This window comes from Melopsittacus undulatus, chromosome 14 (genome assembly GCF_012275295.1).
Source record: "Melopsittacus undulatus isolate bMelUnd1 chromosome 14, bMelUnd1.mat.Z, whole genome shotgun sequence".
NCBI classification, from domain to species: domain Eukaryota; kingdom Metazoa; phylum Chordata; class Aves; order Psittaciformes; family Psittaculidae; genus Melopsittacus; species Melopsittacus undulatus.
Genome location: NC_047540.1, coordinates 628,779 through 634,778, shown reverse-complemented (window position 1 = coordinate 634,778; position 6,000 = coordinate 628,779). Strand labels below are relative to the sequence as shown.

At 49.8% G+C, this 6,000-nt stretch overlaps 1 long non-coding RNA gene across 1 annotated transcript; it reads right to left on the bottom strand.

The window, feature by feature from the left end:
* Positions 1-1,059: 1,059 nt before the first annotated feature.
* LOC117436965 (uncharacterized) lies at positions 1,060-2,420 on the bottom strand. Its single transcript, XR_004550242.1, has 3 exons — positions 2,322-2,420; positions 1,527-1,622; positions 1,060-1,116 (listed from the first exon to the last, which is right to left on the bottom strand). It is a non-coding gene; the product is annotated as an uncharacterized lncRNA (long non-coding RNA).
* Positions 2,421-6,000: the final 3,580 nt, after the last annotated feature.

The window sequence follows — 6,000 nt, the reverse complement described above, 5'->3', positions numbered from 1 at the left end:
CTGCAAATAAATCTATTAGATTAAGTCTCATCTAAACTAGAGAGGAAGCCCAGCCAGAACCACAGGTTATCTCCCAACTCACTGGATGTGAGAAGTTTACTCTCAATACAAAAGGATTTCTTCCCACTAGTTGTGTTCAAACACTGCCCATGTGCCTGCAGCTTTTAGCACACAATCACCCAGCACATATAAGGAAGCTGTATTTATAGAGAAACCAAGGTGCCATGCAGGTAAGTGGAAAGACAAAACCTTTGTTGTAGCCAGCCTGTAATTCACCCAGACAACATATAAGCAAGGAGCAAGAGACAGGATACAGGAAGAGATTACACGGAAGAAGGGATAGCAAGTCAAGCACTACCACAAGACAAACACCAGGAGATTTGCAACACAAAACAGAGCTAAAGATTCAGAGCTATGTATTCATTACTGCTTCCCAAAGGGAATTCCTTTGCTCATTTTCCTTTAGAACTTCCTTGGGATCATTTTGCCTCTCTGCATCTCCCACGCAAGACACTGCTGCAGATCCAGGTGCCAAGAAGTGCCACACAGGGTTACACTCAGCCCACTGAGGAGGTGTTCCAGTGGCAACTGGGAAAGCCTGTGCTGTCTGTTGGGCTGAATTCCAAGCCTACAGCTATTTGGAATGAGAGGCTTGCACTAATAAGAAAATCAAATTGTGTGCAACTTTCTTCCCCAGCAAAGCAGATCCCTGCTCCACTCTGCAGCCTCCTGCATTTGGAGCTTGATTTTCTGTGACTCACAACAGAAGTCTTGCATTTTTAATTTGAAAGAAAGGGAAAACAGGCCATTTGAGCTCTCCCTGCACAGTCCTCTCTTCATTACTTATGCTGTATTCATACTCTGGAAAGCAGCCCTGTGGCTACACAGCTGCTCGTGCTGCCCAGATAAGTGCAGGCTCCGTGCACCCAGTCACAAAACTGTCAGCTCTTCTACCTCAAGAAATGACAATTATTGCACCCATGAACACTCAGATAGCCACAGTGGGAGGCCAGCTCTGGAAGCTACCAGAACATCCCAGTTCTACCCATCAGCTCTTACCTGCTCTTTACAAACACCTTCCTTTCACCCTCTGCAGTGGATGGCTCTTGGATGAGACTGTTGGGAGAAGCAATGTTGAAGGTTTCACCAGTAAATCCAAATCTCTGCTAAAGATTCCCTGAGTCTGGGTTCACAGTTGTGAACTGACAAGAACAAGTTACCTCCAACACAACCAGCCAGAGCTCAGCTCTGCTCTTCCAAGTAACACAGGCCTGTTTTGGGAGTATCCCTGATTTACTGCAGCAAGCCCCTTGGGTGATGTTTCCCAGCTCTCCCAAACTATGAATCTCATCTGAATCAGTCTTAGAACAAGACTGATGGCTGAACAGGAGCTGGAAGTGCAGCAGTCTTTTATTTCCCTTTGAAAACCAAGTACATTCAAAAATGTCAAAGCCTCCAAGCTCAGCAAGCCAGGGTGTCCACCCTCCACCACCAGCACAGCCTTACCCATGCCATCTGGGGGTTACCTGTTGCAGGAGCTGCAGCTTTCTTCATATGGATGTGCACACTCTGGATATAAAGGTTCAAGCTCTGCTTCCAAAGTGCATGTCCATTGTTTCAGGCTTTAAAAAACAAAAGTTGGGGGGGGTTATAGACAATTTATCAAATTATATTACAGAAGACAGAGGGTAAAAAGCACCCTACAGAGCTATTGCAGACATGAATTCTGATAGCTCTGTTCTATGCCTGCAAAGTATTTATTTGAGTAAAGCTGCAAAGATAAACACTGGGAGCAAGGCAGGAGTGGCAGCTGAGTGACCCAGCACATTGCTGCCTGACCAACAAAGCAGGAAGCTGCAGTGAGTCCCCGGAAGCAGCAGATTCTTCACGTTACTTTAGGCCACACTGGGAACAGCAACACAGAACGTCTGAGGGCAGCAACCACGGGGAAGAGCTAAAGTGACAAGTCCAGGCCCAGAAGCATCCGAGAGCAGAAGAAACCACCCCTGTGCAGTGCCCGGAGCTGCTCTACTGCTGCCACCTGCAGGAAACCACTGCAGGAGAGCAGCTGAGGAGCCAGCACAAACTGCTCCCCTTCCATCCTGCACACCACTAACCAGGACTCAGGTACCAGCCTTCTTTCTCACTTGGACCAGCACTATCTTCTTCCCCTCTCATAGCATCTTACAGGTGAAAGTATTCCCCTCTCCCCCATTTCAGTCCATCTGAAGGAATAAGGGAAACACAAACCCAGCAGCACACGACCAACCAAACTGGTTTACGAAACCACAGGGACATTTTTCAGGCTCTTAAGAAATTACCTTTCTTCCTCCTCCTGTGGCACAGGAATAACTTTGCCAGGCTCCTTCCCACTGGTTGCCTCTTCCTGCTCAATCTGGCCTCCAGCTCTATCACCTGACTAGAAAGGTAAGAAAACAGGGATTAACACCCAGTTAAAAATCATTCCATGTAAGTCTCAATTATACAGTTATAAAATCCCACTTGGAAAACCCTTCCGTTCTGTGTAAAAAGGCACATTTGTGTGCACATGGACACCACTGCAAAATATCAAAGTGAATGGGACTGAAAACGTTTTAGATACAAGAATGAAGATGTGTGTTTACTTTCCATGCTGTTTGATGGCTGTTCAGCTTCTGCGGAATCTCCCTCATCACCCTCTGGAAAGCTCAATTCCTTGACAAAACAGCTCTTGGATGCTTTGGGAAGTTCTTGGCTCTCAGACACAGAAAATGGTGTGGAACACATCAGCACCAGAGGCACTGAACCATCCTCAGCTGGACTGTGGTCGGCAGAGGGCACACATCTTCCCCCACCATCACCACAGCTGTCAGGTACAGGGCTGCTGGTAACAGCGTCTTCCTCAAGCTTTGCCAGCCATTGGACATCAGCTCCTCCAAGGAAGCTTCAAGATCACAGCTATGAGCAGCTTTATCATTGCTGACTGTTCCTAAAGCTTCTTTTCAGCCTCCTCCAAACAATTGTCCTCCAGCAGCTCATCCACATCACCAGCATCGACTGGGCTAAGATTCAGAAGCTCCTGGATGTCAAGGTCAAAGAACATGTCAGTTACTTGGGTTGACTGCAGGAGGTTCCCATCCAAACCAGCACTTTCACTCAGAAGGCTGGGATAACCTTCAGAACTGACTGAAGAAGACTCTCTGACAGAGGTTCATTTGGGTTCTCTGTGTTCACACCTTCCCTGATGGTTGCTGCCCCATTGCTCCTGCTGCTCTCATTGTTTTCACTCTCTCCATCCACATTTTGGCTCAGAGCTGTCTCTCTAGTGAGGTGCTGCTCAGATTCCACACAATCATCTGCCAAGATTTCTTGGATCTCTTCCTCAGTGAAATTGAAAGGAGAATTCCCTTCTTCACCGTCTGACAGTTCCAACAAGGCATCATCTGGCTCACTACCATCAAAACATCTGCTGGTGTCTAAAGAAATAACCACATCATCATATTTTGAGGCAGAAGAACTGGCAACAAGGTTGTTGTGGTCAGCAACATCCAGGAAACAAGGGGACCCTTGAAAGCAGGCAGGGCCTGGGGAACAGAGCAGTTCCCTTGCTGGGTCTGGAGTGCTACAGTCACGACTCAACACACAGGCTTTCTTTGCTGACTGCAGGGCCTGAACCTGTGCTGAGGAATCCAACAGCCTTTTGGCCCCGGGAACTGTACTATCAACAGTGAGCTTAAATCCATGACAGAGGCAAACCCAGAGGAGTGAGGGGAATGGTTGTCCATGTTGCTGCTGGTTCCTGTGTCTCAGTGACCCTGTGCCTTCTGCTTACAGCTCTAGAAGCTCATTCTCACGTTCATCTGACGCTGGTGCCCTTTGATCAGCCTTCGGAAAGCAGCAGGAGTCAGCTCCAACCTGCCAGGAAAACCAGTATCTTAAAGAAAAGAACCTCAAGTGTTTTCCAAAGCAGCTGAGGCACAATGTTAACTCACAATGTTAACTCACAATGCTAACTCACAATGTTAACTCACAATGCTAACTCACAACGTTAACTCACAATGTTAACTCACAATGTTAACTCACAATCTCCAGCACCTCTACTCCAGACCATTTTCGGTCTTAACACCACACATTAACAGCCAGCCCCTTATTCCCTAGGTGTTCTCACACACAAGGTTGTTTGGCTTTCTCAAGCAGGACTAACACAGCCCTAATCACTAACACAGCCCCTGCCATCTCCTCCAGAGCTGCTGTAAATCAGTCACTCCAATACCAGCATTCCCAGCTTACTTTCTTTACAACCTCACATTTGAAGTGCAGAGCACCCTGGAGGTGTTAAACACAGCTTCAGAGCTCCCAAGGCCTCAACCCCCCTCAGTGATACCAAATAAAGTCTTTTTTGGGGGGGTCAGGAAAAAGTGAGCAAGCAAAGTAACTGCCAGGGAGCTCAGAGGACATTCAGCAGCTCTTGGTCACCACACTCACACACAGCATGTTCTGTAGGGAGAGATGAGAAGATAAAGAAGCTTCCCGTAAAATTCCATAGTTTAGAAGCCGTCACAAACAAAACCTGTTTTCCTCCCGGAGAGGACTCACACTAACATCAAGCTTTGACTTGGACACCCTGCTTGTGACTCTCACCCAGCAGGAGAACCTGGGCTAAGAAAAGCTATTTCCTGTCCTCTTTGACCAAGGGATTTAAAGGAAAATCCCTCTTGTCTTTCCACTGCTTCCAAATCAAGGGGGGAATAAACCCCAGGGAGTTCTGCTGCTTCCTCCTCTTTCTGCCCAACCAATAGAAATTAGCACTGTCAGGATAACGCTTCCACCACAGTGAAGGAAGAAAATACCTCGGGAATCAACTACACACATACAAAACCCACGCAGGAACACACAGAGCCATGAGCAGCCCTCACAGGGCTTGTCTGGAGCTCTGCAATTTAGCTCCAAGCGCTTCAAAAGGCAAATAGAAGTAAATGAAACCTGGACCGGGTCCCAGAGTGCAGCAGGATCTAAAAAAGAACCAAAATGCTTTAAGCCTTTTAGCTGGAACAGAAAGTACATCTGGGGATGTTTACACACTGTGCTTGCAGACAGGGAACTGGTTCCTCCACTGCTGTGACCTTCCCAAGTCACCCAAACGCAGCCTACGCTGGGGCTGTACTTTCAGTCCGACACCAGCTGATGCAGAACTCTGCTGACAGTGATGCATGAGCCCAAACACAACCCCCTGCCCTTCCAATGAGTGCAATGCAGGGGCTGTTGGAGGGGTTTGAAATGCTCAGTAACAGCTTTAACAGCTCTGAAACTGATGGAAGACAAAGCTGCCCCTCTCAGCCCACCCTCTCCAGCACTGCTGCTTGCACTCAGACCGTGCTGGAGCCAGCGCATCCCCACTGCTCTGGGCCTGCCCTTCTCCCAGAGCGGCTCCTTGGAGAGTTATGTGTTTTATCACAGAGCATTGGACTGCGTTGGGTTGGAAGGACCTCAAAGCTCCTCCAGCTCTAACCCAGGGACCCCTTCCACTGGAGCAGCTGCTCCAAGCCCCTGTGTCCAACCTGGCCTTGAGCACTGCCAGGGATGGGGCAGCCACAGCTTCTCTGGGCACCCTGTGCCAGCGCCTCAGCACCCTCACAGGGAACAGCTTCTGCCTCAGAGCTCAGCTCAGGCTCCCCTTGGGCAGGTTCAAGCCATTCCCTTGGCCTGTCCCTACATCCCTTGTCCCCAGCCCCTCTCCAGGTTCCCGCATCCCCTTCAGGTATCTCTGCGGGTACCAACACCCACGGACAACGCTACCGGAGCGTCACCGCCTCCACCGGCCTCGGCTCCGCTCACACCCGTTACGGGACCGCCCCTCGGCCCGCGGCACCAACCGGCGCCTGAGGGAGGAGCTGGGCCCGCCCCTACCGGGCGGGCGCTGGGTACGCCCCGGAACCGCGGCTGGGGCTGCTGCCGGGATGAACCACACGGGCAGGGGGTGCAGGGGGCACAGGGACCGGGGAGGGACCGGAGAGGGACCGG